This window comes from Cydia pomonella, chromosome 21, assembly GCF_033807575.1.
Source record: "Cydia pomonella isolate Wapato2018A chromosome 21, ilCydPomo1, whole genome shotgun sequence".
NCBI classification, from domain to species: Eukaryota; Metazoa; Arthropoda; class Insecta; order Lepidoptera; family Tortricidae; genus Cydia; species Cydia pomonella.
The window spans coordinates 1,423,167-1,442,426 of NC_084723.1; the positions used below are offsets into that span (position 1 = coordinate 1,423,167).

The following is a 19,260-nucleotide window of genomic DNA, read 5'->3' on the forward strand; positions in this document are numbered from 1 at the left end:
ATGTGAAGTCCCCAAACCGCATTGTGCTAGCATGGGGGCCCGAGCCTTTGCCCAGCAGTGGGTCGTATATAGGCCCAATTATTATATATTATTTATATTGTTGTCTGAGTCCCCATAACACAAGCCTTCTTGGCTTAGCGTGAGACTTAGTCAATTTGTGTAAGAATGTCCCTATAAAAAAAGTTATCCGATGGATCGACATGACCTATAAATGTAACTTACTTATGCGTATTCTTGAGAATCAATGTAGAAATGAAGGTTCTCGATGATGTGAATGATAATGATAGACAGCTTATAGTTACACTCATGGACCTAGAATACTGCGGACGTAGTCTCGCTAAAACACAACTAGAATTCCATCATCCACCAATTTCCTAGTATTTACGCGTGACACACACACATTGACAGTTATCTCTATGGCCTCATCCACCAATCTGCCGTCAGTCAAATTGAGAGGTCAGTGCATTATTTGTTCGAAGAAAAAAAATTTATACGTGGTCAAATGTTGCAAAAATTATACCGATTGAAAGAAAAAAAGAGACAGGATAATTTTTCATAGATAAGTTAATCAATTATCACGTTATCTTTCGTAAAATACAATATTAATCCATGAAGTTGTACCCAAAGTGGAGGGTGCTCCCACTTTTTTTGCCATCCTAAATTGAACCTTATCACCGAGCTATAAAGGTGATCGTACCAAATTAGAGAAATTGTACTCAATCCGCCTAGGTATATGTACATTCGCGGCACGCACACATTGAATCCTTCCGCCATTGCAGTGTCACAGCTGGTCGTCAGTGTCGCGGCCTCTGCCAAATTGTTCCTCTATGGTTAACACGACTAGACCAGTGCCATTGGACGTAAAAAAGTGGCCTCATTGTCACTTAAAAATTATTATCGTGGCCGATACCTTTCGTTCCTCACTAATATACTAGATGGCGTTACTGAGCAGGATGACGATAGACATTTTTAGTGTCATCTAATGCAAGGTCGATGTATTTCTGAGCCAAACTATACTTGTAGGTGTATCCTGTAAGTACACATTTGTGGGTGTGTGTGTGTGTGTATGTGTATGTGTATGTGTGTGTGTGTGTGTGTGTGTGTGTGTGTGTGTGTGTGTGTGTGTGTGCGCGCGTGTGCGTGTGCGTGTGTGTGTGTGTGTGCGCGTCGCGTGCGCGGCCGCGTGTGTGTGTTATAACAAATTCACTGCGGCAAGCCAAAGCCTATACTTAAAATGTAGTGCGTTACGAGGCCATATCCGCCCCGTAATGATTTACACCGTAGTGCGTTACGGGTATAAAAGTACCGCACACCCAAGCCTGTTAACACTGCTATAAAATCCTGAAATCTTTCATTTCATATTAAACGAATCGGACAAATTCAAAGAGTATGAAATTTCCTACGTTTTGTTAGCTTCGCACGTAGACACGATAAAAACGCATGATATAAAATAAATGACAGGGTTATTTTATTCCCGCATCGCACTAAAATTGAAAAACTACGGGGCTTAGGAAACCCCGTAACGCACATACCTTATTTATATCGATAAATGAATAGTGGTGGGAAATAAAACAAACGCTATATTAGTATTTTAATATAATAAAATATACTAGTACAAAAACATTTAAACAAATTGAAAACCTCCAACAACATCGCCACCAACAATTTTCTAAACCGGAAAATAAACGTTTTTCTTATGACATTTTTAAAATTAATAGGACATTTTTTATAGTACAAGATGTATATTTTTAGTAGTACAAATGATAGGTATCAATAGTATAGAAAAATTATTTCATTCTTCTTCTTTGCGTTGTCCCGGCATTTCGCCATTTTGACTTTCCAAACCAGAGGGTAAATGAACTAGGCTTTTTTGGGATTAGTCCGGTTTCCTCACGATGTTTCCCTTCACTGAAGCGACTGGTAAATATCACATGATATTTCGTACATAAGTTTCAAAACACTCATTGGTACAAGCCGAGGATTGAACCCGCAACCTCCAGATTGAAAGTCGCACGCTCTTACCTCTAGGCCACCAGCGCTGTATAGTAAAATTATTTTATTGTTGATGTTATATTTAACCAATTACTTCGTAACCTATTATTTATTCTGTGGTTGTATTCCCATCTGCCATATGTGGCCGCCCCATTTGACCACCGCCATATAAGGCGGGCTCTTCTCTTTTTTTGAAATCGGTTAAAATCAGAATTTAACGTTTACTGTAGGTACTCACCCGTACACTCGGATTTAATTATGATATGTAGCTAATCCTTTCAGAGCTCCGTGGAAAATCCGGAAAATGGGACTTAGCGGGATCAGGTAAATTGGATTCTAATTTAGTTCACACCGAATTGTAATATTACATGGGCACAGATTATATAATAGTTCTTATGAACAGATACTTATCACTCAAAGAAAAAGCAAATACCTATCGTTTTAATACCTACATATCGTTTTAATACCTACACAAACATACAATGGCCAACTCCATCCCATACCATGGCATACCTTGAACGCGCCACGCCCTACACCGCACGCAACGTCAAAACGCTAGGGCTGTCTACGCTTAGAGATTATTTTACAAATAAGTGTGACGACCGGTCTAGCCTAGTGGATAGTGACCCTGCCTATGAAGCCTATGGTCCTGGGTTCGAATCCCGGTGTTGGCATTTATTTATGCGATGAGCGCAGAGATTATTCCTGAGTCATGGATGTTTCCTATGTATTTAAGTATTCGTATATTATACATATTGAAAAGGAGAATACAATTTGCTAAATAATAATGAGTAAAAATCGTGAGAGTTTAAATCAGTGTTTCACATCCGTGATTTCAAGTGATTCGATACGGTGTGAGAGTAACCCACTCATGTAGATTAATCAATTAATTACAGTGTTTTCGAACGGCTGGTGCCGCGCCGTCTGGAGGGGTCGTTACCTCGTGTTTAGACCAAAGTGTAATAACACTTCTTTTTTTATAGTATAGTTACAACCTTTTGGTTCTGAGTGCCACATGCCGATATCTGACCCGTCCCGAGCCCAAAAATGTAATAACACTTTGATGTTGACATAAACAGTAAAAACCGCTTAATAAGATTCTTAAGGGACCAAGCAAAAAATGCGTCTTAGGAATGAAAGCGTTTTAATCGTGAAAAAATGTATGAGCGGTGGCAGTATGTTTGCATTTTTGTCGCCTATCACTAAGCCTGTCACTTTCGCACTAACTTGCTTGTTAGAACGTGACAGGCATCATGACAGGCGATAATAATGCGACCATGCTGCCAGGTATAAACCTGATTATACTTTTTTTTTGACTTGCATGCCAATAAAAATACGACCATGCTGTCAGGTATAAACCTGACTTTTTTGGTATAAAAATATATTTTATTTTTTCGTTGACTTGCATGTCATTTAAATGTACATCATTATGAAGTGTGGAATTAAGAGGAGTGGCATCTCTTATGGTAGAACTGTTGCAAAAGTGTCCAGCTGTCAGCTATAAATAATAGTTCCAAATCTCTCCAGAGTAGCGCTACAGTAGCTAAGAACCTAGGCGTTATTGACGGAGTGAATTGCGCTGTTTATGATTTGTTTTTTTTTGTTCAAGTACTCTAGGTATTGTAGCGCCACCTATTTAAAGTTTTTTATGACACTTTTTGGTACATGGAGATTTCGTTCCTTATCTCCACCTTCCGTAGTACATCAGGTCACCCGCAATACAGGCCTAGCCTACAATAGTGCGGGGACTCCTGGAAATTCTGGTGCAAACGTAGTTATGCATCAACTCCTAGAAACAACTGCTGTATACTTTTTCTATGTCCTTTTTGTGCAATAAATGTAATTTATCTTTATCTTTATCTTATCGCAATATCGAAACAATCGAAAGGCGTACTAAGCGAGTAATTTTATTAAACGTAATTTACACAGTTGAGTACAAGCCGCTTTTTATGTGTACCGTAAAATGGGGTGAGTAGAGATTACGAGGGCAGTTGGGTTATGAACGGGGTGAGGAGGGATGACAGAGGGGTGAGTTAGTTTTTACAGGCTACTGCTATGTAAATTATATATTCTAATAACAAATCAAGCTATTATAATGTTCATAATCCCAAAGTGTCGATCCAACAATTTCCAAGACTCACCTTAGTAGGAAATCCCTGCTCAACCTACCACGGGGTGAGCTGGAATTTCCTTCTATTACGTATTTATCTTTAAAGTTATGAAATGGAACTGACGAACGACTGATGACGACCGGTTTGGCCTAGTGCGTAGTGACCTTGTCTACGAAGCTGATGGTCCCGGGTTCAAGTCCTGGTAAGGGCATTTATTCGTGTGATTAGCATGGATATTTGTTCCTGAGTCAAGGATGTTTTCTATGTATTTAAGTATTTATAAATATTTATATATTATATATATCGTTGTCTAAGTACCCTCAACACAAGCCTTATTGAGCTTACTGTGGGACTTAGTCGATTTGTGTAATAATGTCCTATAATATTTATTTATTTATTTATGAAACTACACCAAATCATAAAAAAAAACTAAAATTCAAATGACCGGAACGACGACATTTATTATGTATAAAATCAGTTCGCCACGTGTAAAAATAAAGTTTCATCGAGGTTGGAATGTCAGTTTTGTCCCTATTCACCCCATTTTACGGTACAGTCATCTGAAGACATATAGTTATCTCTTGACCCGTGACATGCAAGCACAGTCCCATTTTTATCGCCTGTCAAGCATGGGCTTGTGTGTGAGTGATAGGCATAATGACAGGTGATAAAAATACCACCAAGCTGCCACCGCTGCATTTAACGCTATTACGAGTAAACCACACTACGAAAGTTATCGGTTTTTATTTTAATATTACCGTTTTTTATCGATGAAGGAATGCTGTAACGCATTGTCCCCCTGGCCTGAGGGGGGCTTATTTTGGGGGGTATGTGGGACTCACACCTCCCGGTTTTTTCCATTGAGAAAAAAGGGGGAGGAGTCTACCTACTAAACCGACACCAGCGTTTCCCACAGTATGTTGTTTGGGGAGGCGTCATGGGATCTCGCACCGCTCGCCGTCGGCAGGGTGTTCATCTTCATACCCTAGAGCCTAAATGGTCGCGCACTGTGCGGTTTAAGAGGAATTTCCTCCCGCGGACGCTCCGGCTGTGGAATGAGCTCCCTGCCGAGGTTTTCCCGAGGGTATACAGTATGAGGTTCTTCAAAAAAGGAGTGTACAGGTTTTTAAAGGGTCGGCAACGCGCATGTAACACCTCTGGAGTTGCAGGCGTCCATAGGCTAGGGTGACTGCTTACCAACAGGCGGGCCGTATGCTTGTGTGCCAACTGTACCTTCCCTACCTATACCGCAATCTACCTCACCTTAAGCTGATACCACCCTTAAATTCTACTCCCATAGTTTTACCCCTACACCCCAAACTACCCCATCTAATAATCCCCAGACCTAATAAAATACTGAACCTAATCGTAAACAATCCCACCTTTAAAATTACTCCTAAAATTTTACCCCAATAATAATTTTACCTTAACAATAATTTGGCCAAGTGATCGTCTAGTTAAGGTTAGGACCCCTCGAAGTGAACCGCGGAACCCTAATTCTTTAATGAGTAACAACTAAATCTTGGACTCTTGATTCTACCTAATTATTTATTACCTAAATGTAAAGGAACTGATATTTACTGTACTACATAATTTATTATGATGATAGGAAATGATTTAAAGGATATTTATGTTAAGTCAAAACACCGTAAAACTAAGTTACTCTAAACCATTTTTATATTAAGTAAAACACCTTATGAGTAGAGAGAAAATATAGGTATAATAAACTAAAAGTTATGAGCAATGTCATGGTTAAGGATATAGGCTCCGCCCACACGCGCGAGTCGTTGGCGTCGAGTGTAGCCTTAAGTTACAGATACAGAAACGTCAATGTGATTTTTGATGTAAAGTTAAATATATTTTTATTAAATCATTAGAAAAGTTTTGCAGCATGTAAGATAATATAAAAATAGTATTGCAGCATGTAAGATAATATAAATATAAAAATATTTTTGGTAAAATCCTGCTACTCCTATTAAGTCTTCGGGGTAACATTGAAGCAGCACTTCTGGGTTAAGCCCATTTACACACTATTCTTATAAAATGAAATATTATTACCTATTATCTTCTAAGCGAGGTGTGAATTATTCTCACGTGCTGCCTCTAATGCTAGATGCAGGTCTGAAGACTCTTACTCCGATTAGCAATATCAATCGGGCCACCTACTCCTATCTTATTAGCCAGACGGGCTATGACCAACGCTTCGAAACCTATGCAATCCTAGGGGCTGACGAAGAGAAGCGATAAGTATTCGTCAGACACCATTTACTTATCTTTTTTCATATCCAAAAACTAAGGCTACTAAGCCATTACCTAATCCCCATAGCTAAAGGAAGGCTGAATTCCCAGGCCTTTCAAATGTATAAACGAAGTACAAGTTTAGCTCATTATTGTACTTTATGAGATCGAAATATCAAGGTGAGCATTATTCCACTCAAAGATTCCAATGGACTGCGCTCGCCTGCCAAAGGGTCTCTAAAACAAACCATTCTTTAATCTTAGAATAGTCTGTGTTCCTAAACCCAACTTGATATTTAAGAATTGAATTTATAAATACCTTAGAACCTGATTGCAATACTCAGTACTTCGTCTCTACACCCAAAAACCCAGAAATGAAAATAAATAGATAAAAGATTTTACAGGTAACCTTAAATTTTCCACTCAGGATAAGTAACAGTCTGGAAGATTTAGGTAATTAGACTCCATTACCAATATTTCACTTATATTAGCATCAGTACAAGATATAAAACCATAGCTTCTCGTCATTAGAACCTTTAAAAGAGAAATATACACCAACCAATCAACTTTATAGACCAAACATAAGAGAGACCCTATAACAGTGTGTGTGACTCTACCCTATTCCTGCCCTTAGTCCCTAATCTAGTATGTCCAGAACACAGATCGTACTTACCATTGATCTAGTGATTTGGAACATACACAAGTGTATCCCTAAGTCTAAGCTGTAAGCATTCGGCCGACAAAACCGAGGTATAGCAAACCCTAGTGTCTGTGTGATTGGCCCCCTCCTCATCGCCACGTGGGCACGGTGGATGAGAATAGACCGCCCTAGCATGTATATAAAAACATCGGCAACCTAGCCCACACCCGTACTAGCTACATGGGAAACGCTGCCATGACTAAGACTTTGTTTGTGTTTGGTATCAATCACGACAGAAGTTTTCCCTGCAACCAGCACAAGCACGAACCAGAGTACCGAAATATATAAATATATTTAATACGGGACCTAGCCTCAATTACTGCAGACTTCAGTGAGTAGGGATTACTCCCAATGGCACGCACGTGATGCCCTCACATTCATCTAACAGCTGGACTTTGAGACTAGGGAGAGTATGCTCGCCTCTTATGTTGGTAAAGAAGAGACGCCAAGTCCTCTCAACCTGGAGCAAAAGACTTCTAAACAGCTGCAATTTGTCACCGTTAGGGAGAAGCTGCTTAGATGGACAAACTGTTAGTCCAAACAGTGATCTGGCTTTATAAAATAACAAACTAACCTCATAGAAAGATAGTAAAATAACAAAGTTAAATTTCACTAACAAAAACTCACAATACAGTAACACAAATAAGGAAGTAAAGAATCTCCACCATAGCCTAAGCTTAGCATTACGACAACATTGTCCCCGCAATGCCAAACACAGACATAATCTTACAAGTTTAAATTCACCAGGATAATTCCCAGCAAACACAAACAAATAGAAAGAATAGTAGAGAAACTTGACTTACTCAAAGCCAGAGATACTGCTAGTCTGACAGTCGAAGAATGAATCCCCCCCTACCGTACTTTCCGGCCCTTTTATACTCTTTAGTAGCGACATATTAGCGACTGGCGACAAAATAGCGACATAACAGCGACTAGCGACAATATAGCGACACAATAGCGACACAATGACGACACATTGGCGACTAGCGACAATATAGCGACACAATAGCGACACAATGACGACAGGTGAAGATTTATGACGTATTTCTAGCTTTGATGTACCAGGGCATCAAAATCAGAGAAGAGGTTGTTCGCTTCGCGGCACGTAACAACATACGATTCATGAAGAAAGGTCATAAGTTACATCTTATTTACCAATCCATACTCCCTATACAATAACGTTCATATTAATGCCAATTATCAACTGTGTCTCTTTCGCATACACGGCTCAGAGAAAGACGGAGATAATTTCAATGACGTTTACGCACACTACCTTGTTCACGCACACAATGTCGTTTACGCTCACAATGACAGCATTTGCTTAATAGTCAGTTTAAGTAGACCAAAACAATCGATAAAAAAGGGATCGTTCCAAAACCTGTCAAACATGAATATGCTAACACCATTATTTAATTTCAGGTATTATAGTTTTGTTTTCTGAAAATAACGCCTGTATTGAAATATTTTATGTTTATTATTAAGTAAGTCAATGTTTTTTGTACCAATACTTATACATTTTACATGCATGTAAGACTACAAATATTCTTTTCAAAGAAAACTAATACCAGGTAACAACTAGCGGTCTTAATATTATTTATCATTTTCGCACATTGATATAAACCAAAATAATTAATATTTACTGTATGTTACGTATTTAATTGTCATCACAAGTGGTGAAATACGGAAACGTGTCCTTCAAGTCGTAATTGTCAGAATACGCAGTGAAATTATGAATGAAAAATGCAAATGAAGAAGACTTGTTTTTTACAAGGTATTTCGTTATTTTTTATGTATTTTAATATAAAGTCGAGGCTAATATAATAGGCATATGGCTAGTCACAATCGCCCCCAAATTTAAATGTTTTTATGACTTACAGAGAAAGTCATAAAAAAATTCAATTTCCTCTAGATTAGTCGGTAAATATCCCCCTTTTTTAAACGTGTAGTGTGTATTCCAATAATAAGTGACTGTTAACGACTCAGCTTTGAAATCAGTTCATCAGAACTCCGTCAATGAACCAAGACAACTTTTTCCCCAGAAACCTCGCTCTGCCAGAGATATCAGATTGTGAGTCCGATAGGTCCTATTAACCCGTCCTTGCCAGCTCACCCCGGTCTCGGCGAGTATTCTTTCTCTCTGTGGACCGTACACTTCCGTAGAAGAGCATCTAATGAGACAGCAAAAACTTCCCATGCAAAACGAAGAAACCTTTAATTTTTATAAGTACGAAGCTTTCAAGTTCCATTGCCAAAATTCGAACCAAATTTCACTGCCTTATCACTCTCAGCCACGTTTTCTTGGCGAGTGTGTCATACTTAAATAAGATACACCGACCTTTAAGTTTGTTTGGGTGTTTTTTTTTTTTTTTAAACAAACTTAAATTTGACACTAGTGAGTACCTCAATATGGTACAGCAAAGATATTTTTGTCTAAACAAAAGAATTATTTAACCAAGTTAAATAAGGTAAAAATATTCGCTGATTATTACACCTTATACCAATAAAAACAATAAATATGTTTAATTAATTTTTGATAAGAGCCTCGTCCCTTCTAGACGCTCACGGCCCATAAAATATGTCGAATGTCGGATATATCCCATCCAAGATGAGTGTGTGGGTTTCGTAAGTGTATTCATACCTTGTAGAGTACTAACTAGAAAAATCTACCCTTTTAAATGGGTCTAATCCAATGGATTTTAACCTACTGATAAGACTTTTCCAGTTAGTTGTGTTTCCCCGTCCCCCCCCTTTCTGTGCCCCTGCAAACACCGACAAATCTAGTTTGATTACCCTCCAGCCTTTGTCTATCTGTATCAATCCATTTTTTCCAATATATACAACATCCGTCTACTATACTTCCATCATCTGATATTCATACATCTCATTCATAAAACCTCACATATTCATAACTATAAGCACTCATCATGCATATACATTCCTCCTCAGTTACGCATTCACACGATTTTTACAGACAGCCAAGACTCTTGAGACGCAATCAAAAATTAAATAAATAAAAACACAAAATTTATTATAGTACTCTCACTTGTAATATTCTAAAAAATGTAAGAGAAAAACAATCTGATTCTGTCCTAGCCCCATACCAGCCCAATGCCCTTTTCTATTTATTTAATAATATATTATATTTTTATTAAGTATTTAATTCAATTGACACACGAAGTTTTTTTTTTTTTTTTTTTTTATTAATTTTTATAATAACGCTTCGCAACTAATTCCCCTGCCCTTTACTCACTAATACCGTTGAAAAATGTCGTCCACCCATTATACAGTAGACCATCGCATCGTGGACATGTACAGTCAATTTCCAGAAGTAGCCTACCATGTATTAAAGTTTGTATGCCAGAATGCTATGCCAATATAGAAGGATTGAGAATAATGATCTATGCAGGCGCTTAGCCTACTACTACGAAGGCATTGTGCAGAATGAAAGACCTCGGTGAACTAAATAACGACCTCAGATGACCGGGGCCCTTAGTCATGAGAAATCGATGAAAAACACAAACGAATAGTATTGCTGACTGTACATACATATAATGAAAAGTTAATCTCGAAACACGCCCAACCAGCTGCTCTGGATGTCTAACTATTGCTCTGATAAAAAAAAAAAACACGCACTATTATGCAACAATTACATATCAGCTAGATGTCATACAATTATGTTCTCGTTACCTTGATACCGGGAAAACTGTCCCACTGGGCAAAAGCCACTCATCTACAAAACTTGAGCTAAATTGGAATGCTATGGCAATAAAACCCTTAAATTGACTATAGATATACTCTGCCTCTATATGATTAAGCCATATACTAGGCAGAATATTTCAAAATATACTCAAGAATCTATTATAAAAACAATCCGTGTGATAAAATGAAATATTAGGTATTTCTTCCCAGTAAAATTCCGAACATTTCTCAAATAGCATTTGAGATGTTGATGATGATAAATAATAAATATTCATTGTTCATATATGAATATTTAAATAATGAATTGAATTAAAAATGTTTTCCCGCACAATGCATTTGACATAGGTCATTGACATGTCACATTTTCATTACACCAAATATATCTATGTAACTATTACACCCTAATATATAACCAAATTACAGCAAATATGTTTAACAAGATTTGAAACAACAATGTACTTTACTCAAACTATCCACTTAATTCATTACTTCATAGTAAAATGCAATATAAATTAAAAATGTTAAGAGCACAAAAGTTCCATCTATAAAATGTCTAATAGCAAAGAAAAAGAATTTTATAACAATTTTTTTTTCATACTTACAGTATCTGCCTTTGACTAACACAAGTTGCTTGTGATTTCACACATTAATGTTCTTCATTTACCACGATGCTCAGTAGGCCTTAGGAAAGTTGCAACAGGAAAGTCAGTGATTGTCGTTACTTGGTTTCACCAGCGGCACCAGCGCTTGAAGTCTGGCTATGGTGTCTGTTCTTCTCCAAATTGCCCGGCATTAACTAATAATCTAGTCCCGGTATTACAATATTCACTTGAATTATAGTTCAGTTCAGGTTTTCATTAATTCACTTCAATTATAACCACATTAACACTTTTCACACTATAAGACACTCCACTTTTCATTCAGATACACATAATTTAAACCCCTTTTTTAGAAAATGCGTGCATTTGATATTTAAAATCAACTTATAAAGGTAAAGTTTTTCTTAAGAATATTAAACGGAGAAAAATAATAAGCCACGTAACTACAACAAACTAAAAAAAAATGAAGCCCTAAAATGATCTAAAATATAGCAATGTAATCGCAAAGTTGGCTAATCATTTAATACTGATTCACAAAAACAAAAAAAAATAAACTTATTTACTCACAGTGGGATTCGAACTCAGGCAAAAAGCATTTAGCCTACATACATTAGGCAACCTACAGAACCATTACGCCACGGGAGAGTTATTGTAAGAGGTGAATTTAGCAATAGCTTTTTAGCGTAACCGTTCGCTGATTTCCTTTTGTTATTCAGGTGTTTCACACACGTACTGGCAAGTTTAATTTTTTAATGAAGAGAAAAATATATATATATATATATTTAAAACGCAAATACACATGTTAATTAACAATCCGAAATCTCTAAAGAATTTGAGTAAATTATTATTTGACTTTATATAACGCGAACCGAAGATTTAAAATTTGTTTCATATACAAACAACCTACAGAATATGTTCCTGTGAAAATATTCTGTACTTACGTTTCCAATGCACATTCCTTGCTAATGTTTCCACTTTTAACCACTGTTACAGCACTTATAATCAATCTCTGGGATAATATCTATATTTGTTTTTGTTCTAAACACTATCCAATTTATTTTAACACTTCCTAATGGCATATTTCTGTCTAAACAAATACTCCCGGTTACAAACACCATTTTTTTTTTATTATAACTAAGATCGACCACACGTCATGACCTCAGTTTGCTAATACACATATTATCCTAAACTTCACAACGATTTTTACTTCTCTCACATACGGTTTTCCATTATTAAAACGTCCTAGGCTTATTTTTACGATCACTTGAAAACAAAAAACAATTAGACAGTCTTTACTCCATCTTCACGGCTTCAAACTGTCAAACGCATCGAAAGCGTATTTTATAGGCGGAAACTCAAAAATGTATGAGCGAAAAGCTGACTTCCCTAAACAAAACTTGTACCCAGTGCATCCTGCTGGATTGTATTTTATATTATTGATTTTTAAGAATTCATTCTTTTTATTTTCTTATTCTTAGCAAAATATACAAATAATTTTGACCATAAATTATCATAATCAATTAATCGATGTTTTTGTCACCTAGTGCCAAATAGCGACACCATTACGGTGGTTATCTACGTATTCACTTCCGCACTCTAGTAATGTCACAGTTCGCCGTCAGATGACGCCGTAAAGATAAGCTGCCAAATTTCATTTCACGATTCGAAACACAACAGATTGGAGCAAATAAATATTGAAATACATGCTACTGTATGATAATCGATGAATAGTACTAGCCAAAGATAAAGTAAAATAAAAATGATGATAAATAAAACCTCCTGACTAATTAAATTACTCTAGTATTTTTGATTTTTAGCGCCACCTACTAATTAATTTTAGTCATCGATCAATCATGGAACGTCTAAGTACTTCTACTCGACACTAGATGGAAGTAGTACTCGGAATTTATACATTTTGAGATTATTCAATTCTCTGCCAAAAGATTATTTCGTATCTGACCTGTTAAAAATAAAATGCAATATTTTATTAACTATTTTTAATCCTAAAATAAATCGATCGTGTAAACCGGCTTTTAATCATAAACAATATTTTCTAGAAGTCGGTCCATGTGCGACAAAATTAAAAATACGTCCTAGCATTCCTGACAACATACGAAACACTGCCTACATGATTTAATCGGATTTTAGCCGACTTAGTTAATGTTCCCCATAGATGGCGTGTGTAACTAGATATAAAAAAAATACAATGAAATTTGGCCGTTTTAAGATTTGAATATTTTATATTAATATGATAGTAAGGATGCATTTATCCAATAAGTAAATTAAAGTAATTGATTCAATCACGTCATACCATAAACGATACTAGACCTACAATGATATTTTAATCATGGCAGCCCTAAGCTCTGACACTTTCCTTACTTCCGTTCATTTAAGTTTTTTTTTTATTAGTATTTTCTATTAACAGCATTCATTTTCAATGCCTAAAACTTGTTATTAAATCTCGAAATTATTAATTAAGGTCATAAATACCAAAGTTACCTCAACTATCAGTGTCACAGTGAATAAAACCATAATAAGCAAATAAATGACAACCATCTAACCGCCATATTGTAAATAAATAAGCTGTATGGAGAAAGTTGACAAAGCATTATCACGACAGAAATTTTAATTGTACTGGAAAAGATCGTCCTCGAGTGTGCTTTTTACGATTCTCTAAATATCCTACCCATTGCCAATCGCAAGAACTGTACAAGACAAACGAAATAGAATTTCGGATTAAAACACGATCATGTTCTTCACTTTTGTCAAATTTTATAATCTTCAATGAATCTAGTGCCCTACGATGACCTACGAGTCGTATGACCTAAAGTTTGAACTGTATAGAAACAAGGATGTTTAATTAATGTGCCTAGTTCCTGTTCGAATCGATATACCGATCGAAATGGGCTCAAATATGAAATCTGTCACTCCTAGCAAGGTAAGTTTCTATTTTTATTCTGTCATTTAGAAAAATCACTGCTATTGAAGCCCTGTCGTCAAACATACTCACATACTTAAAGCCTGATAGAAAATAATTACCACCCACAAATTGACCTATCTATCAATAAAACTGCTTTTCCAATAAATACGAGACAATACGAGTACTGTCTGTTTCAGGGTAGCATTAAGTTTTTCCCAATTTGGTATTATTCTACTTATAGTGGCCTAGAGTATTGTATAGCCTTATTTTTACTGTCTTGTTCACCAACACAAACACATTTCTTTTCGAATAAAACTGAAAACAATCAAAGTACTGACGGGATGACATTCCTAATTTTGTTTTATGCTGCCTATCTAATGTTATTGATCCTCTACTACGCGTTTTCTATTGCAATAAGACTTACAAACTATATGTGTCTTTCAGTAAACTGACAACTCTATTGGAATAGTCCCTGTTGCCTGACTTACATGAACTGTTAACAATGAAAATGTATTGAAATTATGCTGGAGAACCCCGCTTGCTGGATTTGATGAATCTTTACACAACCTTAAAGAGTAAGTATGACATTTTTAATACTACTACTAGACTACTACTAAACAAATTCCCTTAGGCCTTACCTTACTGTATTTGGAATTCGAAAAATGTTATTGTTCTATAAGATGATATGGGTGTCTTTTTGTTTTTTTTTTAAATATGAGTTTTATTTTATTTTATTTGGAAGTGCAAGATGTTATGAAAATTTAAAATTATGTGATGACTTCAGCTAAAATATGAATAGGATTTCTTGCGTTACTAAAAATTTGTTAGTGAATTTGTAGTTATCTTTCTAAAAGGATCCCGGCAGTTGTCTGGTAACTGAAAAAGTGAACCTAAACTCGAACCTGTCATAAATATCCCTCTTCTTGCAATTAACCTTACAATATATGTTTAATTTTTCAGCAAACAGACAAGTCTGATGGCTGCCTATATATACCCATACCTAGTGTTTGGTGATGTTTAAGCCGAGCGGAGCAAATTTCCGTTTGCTGTTTCCATGGACTTTTCCGAGTCTCCCGATAATCTCTAAGTAAGTACAACAACTATGTCACTAAAAAGCAAATGTTTTATTCTTAATCCTATTTAGAAACAGAAATTTTGGAAAAACTTTCTCGCTTTAAAAATTTTTAGTACCTACTAAAATTTTTTTTTTTTTAAATTTTAAAACCTTTCTAGTTTAAAATAAACACTTCTAATAATACTTATAAATAGCTATCCTCAAGTTTATATAATTTCAGACTAACTTTTGTATAAATCCTATTACAGTGTTATTTTGAACATTGACCACGTGCAGTACATTGAGTTGGTCATTTTGATGTTTGCTATCTACTCATTTATTTTTATCGGTCTCAAATATTCTACTTAATGCAATAAAATGTACAATATACATATGTTTAAATTTTCAGCAACAGAATGGTTTCCTGATACCTGGCCGTTAGTTCACCCAGCAGTCAGTTAAACTTAAGCCAAACGAACGAAATATCTATGGTTATTTTCATGATTCCTGTTTCTCCATGTCTTACCACAATTTTCAAGTAAGTGTAGTAACCAATGCCACCTTGAAAAGTTATCTTTAGACTTAACCCTACTTAGTAAAATAAGCAACTTAATTTTCTTCATTTGTCATAAAGAAATCTGAACTGTTTAGTCTTCCTTTTTCTGAACTGTGATGTATGTGAAGTATCTTATAGTAGAAAATAAAACCCTTTAAAGAGCCTTAAAAATAAGTTTTCTTAAATATACCCTACTTAAGCTAAACATTTTCAATTTCAGTGTTCCGGAGAACTGACAGTGCCCCGCAGAGTCATTACGTCTAGCCTCAAAATACACACTATGGAATGCTTCTATTTCTGAAAGGTATTTTTTTTTCTTATTGTAATAAATTGTACAGAATGTAATGCTATTTATGGAACTTATACCTGACACAATTTTTAAAACCTAATCGGTGAGTTCTCGATGAAAGAGCGGAGAAATGAAGTTTGTGCTTAGCCTCACATAACCTATTCTAATTCTATTGACTAATTTGACTTAGCTTAGCTTATTTGTGACCTAGATTAAGGAAGTATGTCCTGCAAGGCAAAGATTTTCAAACTTTTTAGAATTATTTTATTTGGAACATTTAAGTAGCACCTATTTTTACATTATGAACCCTAATATTTCTATAAAATGTGTTTATATATCCTTTTATGTACTTACAATAAAAACGCGCCCCCGCGAATGGATGCCTTAAGAAAATTGTTGATATATAGCCTAACTAAAATTGACCCTCAAAAAGGAAAATATAACGCTACCTACTCCTCTTTAATTTTAACAGATTTTTTCTAATGCTTGCCTATTTATTTCAGATTACGAAGGACCACACCTCTCCAGACTCCTGTTCAATAATTTTATTACACAACTTTTGCTGTAACAATGGCTGCTGTCTACTGCCACTTCAAAGTTCCTGTCCCACGGCTCTATTTCTAGAAACCTGCACCCACATCAGCAGTGGTCTACATTGAATACTACTTATAGGGAAAATGACACTCAAGATCTTTTATGTTAGGTACTTAGTATGCTAGCTTAACCAATCATGTACTATTATTCGACCGTAGTCAGAATATGATGGAAAAGTACCATCAGCAGATCAGTACTGTAATCCTAAGTCAACCTATGTCTAGTATACTTTTATACTACAAATAAGTATGTTTTTGTATGTGCGCCGTTAGTCAGGGCAACAACGCATTACATATCTCGGTCGATTTTCATGAAAACAAAGCACTCGTACAGGCCCTAGCAAATAATAGCAATGACTGTAGATAGTAACTATGCACATATTTCACTGCTATTCTTAATAAATATAGTGAGGGTTCTGAAGAAGGCCTATGTAGCTAAATTCTCATACATATGTATATGTACTACTAATCTTCTAATAATTATTATATGACGTACTATGACTGTTTGCTTTCCTAGTCTAAATGTCCTAACATGTGTGGTAAATAACTCTGTCAACTGTACTTAATCAGATCCCTAGTTCATACATATATACATGATTATCCTACAGTAACTAATGTATGATGTTCACATACAATAATCAAACCAAACATAGTCCTAACGTATGTGTGGTTGTTACTTAGACCCACGTTCATACAGATTAATTGTACCTAACAGAATGAACTGTTTGTTGCTACTATTCTATGAGTGACAAAGCTGTGCTTAACCGTCAGATAATGCATGAACTTTATTAACCAGTCTGTAGCTTATAGGATGATATTTTATGAGATTATAAACTTTCTAATAACAGTCGAACTCCTATATTATCACATGCGCGTAGCTATTTATATGATATAGAAAACAAATTTCAAACAAATCGCCCAATCGTAAGTCGAGCGATCGCAAACCCAGAGGGATTGCCGGCATATAAGATAGAAAAGTAAGAAAGATGCGGAATACGCGCCCTATTCATAATATTTTTAGAAAATTACGTGAAATGAACTATTTCACGCCCCCATAATTTTTCGAGTAAAGCACAACTTCTAACAGACCTGTGTTTTATCTAGGCTATACCTAACCGCATCCTAGGTAGACTTAGGTAATGTTAACTTATGTCTAGACTATTGGCACTAGCCTCCTAGCTTACTAGGTAGCGACCCTTCCTATGACAGCTGCCTAACAAAAGCATCCACTTGCACATCTACTGCGCATATGCGTTGCGGGTCTACCACGAATTTGCGTTCCTAAATCATGGATATTATCTATTTATCTAAGTTTTAAGTATGTACTTATCCATAGAAATATACACTACGCCGCATAGTACCTATAGCACAAACTTTGCCTAATTTGAGACACGGTCGATATGTGAAAGACTGACTTGAAAATATTTATTTATTTATTTCATTATTGTTATTGGTCCCTGCTATAAATATAATTACTTAACAAATCTATGACGCGAAAGGAACAAGTATAATTATTTTCGCTTAAGATAGTCGTTGTATGTACTAAAGTTATACTAATTTTAATTTTGCTATTATTATTTTTCAGGTATCAAGGCGCAAGAAGATGGAATTATAATTGATTATTTTGAGATGACACGTCTCAAATATGAAATAAATCCCCTAACAACGGCGAGAAGAAAACGAGTAAAGAAGACTGATAAACTTATTAAATAGAAAATAACTAAGGATTTTTTTATTAAGTAGACAATAACTCTAAGGATTTTTTTTGTACATAATAACAGTTTGAAAAATAAACGTTAGATTTTATGACTTTTATTTAAAACACAATAAAAACAGAGTCCAAAATTCAGTGTACCCACTCCGCTCTCACGGCAACAAAATGTAGCCTGAATGGCTACTTTTACTTTCTATCCTTGGTGTCGATTCCACTAAAATATAACCATCGAGGTTACGCTGCATACTGGACACGGCCTACCAAAATGTAGCCTGAATGGCTACTTTTACATAGATATATCTTAAAAAACCATAGTAAACCAGGTAAAATAAATCCTGCGTCGCGGCTCACCAAAATGTAGCCTGAATGGCTACTTTTACTATATTTTAGAACCCTTGGTATCCAAAATGTGCCCCAAACGTGGTACACTTTAGATCCCTCGGTCACGGCACCAAAATGTACCTTCCCTACCTATACCGCAATCTACCTCACCTTAAGCTGATACCACCCTTAAATTCTACTCCCATAGTTTTACCCCTACACCCCAAACTACCCCATCTAATAATCCCCAGACCTAATAAAATACTGAACCTAATCGTAAACAATCCCACCTTTAAAATTACTCCTAAAATTTTACCCCAATAATAATTTTACCTTAACAATAATTTGGCCAAGTGATCGTCTAGTTAAGGTTAGGACCCCTCGAAGTGAACCGCGGAACCCTAATTCTTTAATGAGTAACAACTAAATCTTGGACTCTTGATTCTACCTAATTATTTATTACCTAAATGTAAA

General features: G+C 35.7%; 1 long non-coding RNA gene across 1 annotated transcript; it reads left to right on the forward strand.

The window, feature by feature from the left end:
• The first annotated feature begins 13,564 nt into the window (after positions 1 to 13,564).
• On the forward strand, positions 13,565 to 18,957 carry LOC133529846 (uncharacterized). Its single transcript, XR_009801230.1, has 7 exons — positions 13,565 to 14,277; positions 14,704 to 14,834; positions 15,220 to 15,346; positions 15,723 to 15,851; positions 16,090 to 16,173; positions 16,662 to 16,861; positions 18,337 to 18,957. It is a non-coding gene; the product is annotated as an uncharacterized LOC133529846 (long non-coding RNA).
• Positions 18,958 to 19,260: the final 303 nt, after the last annotated feature.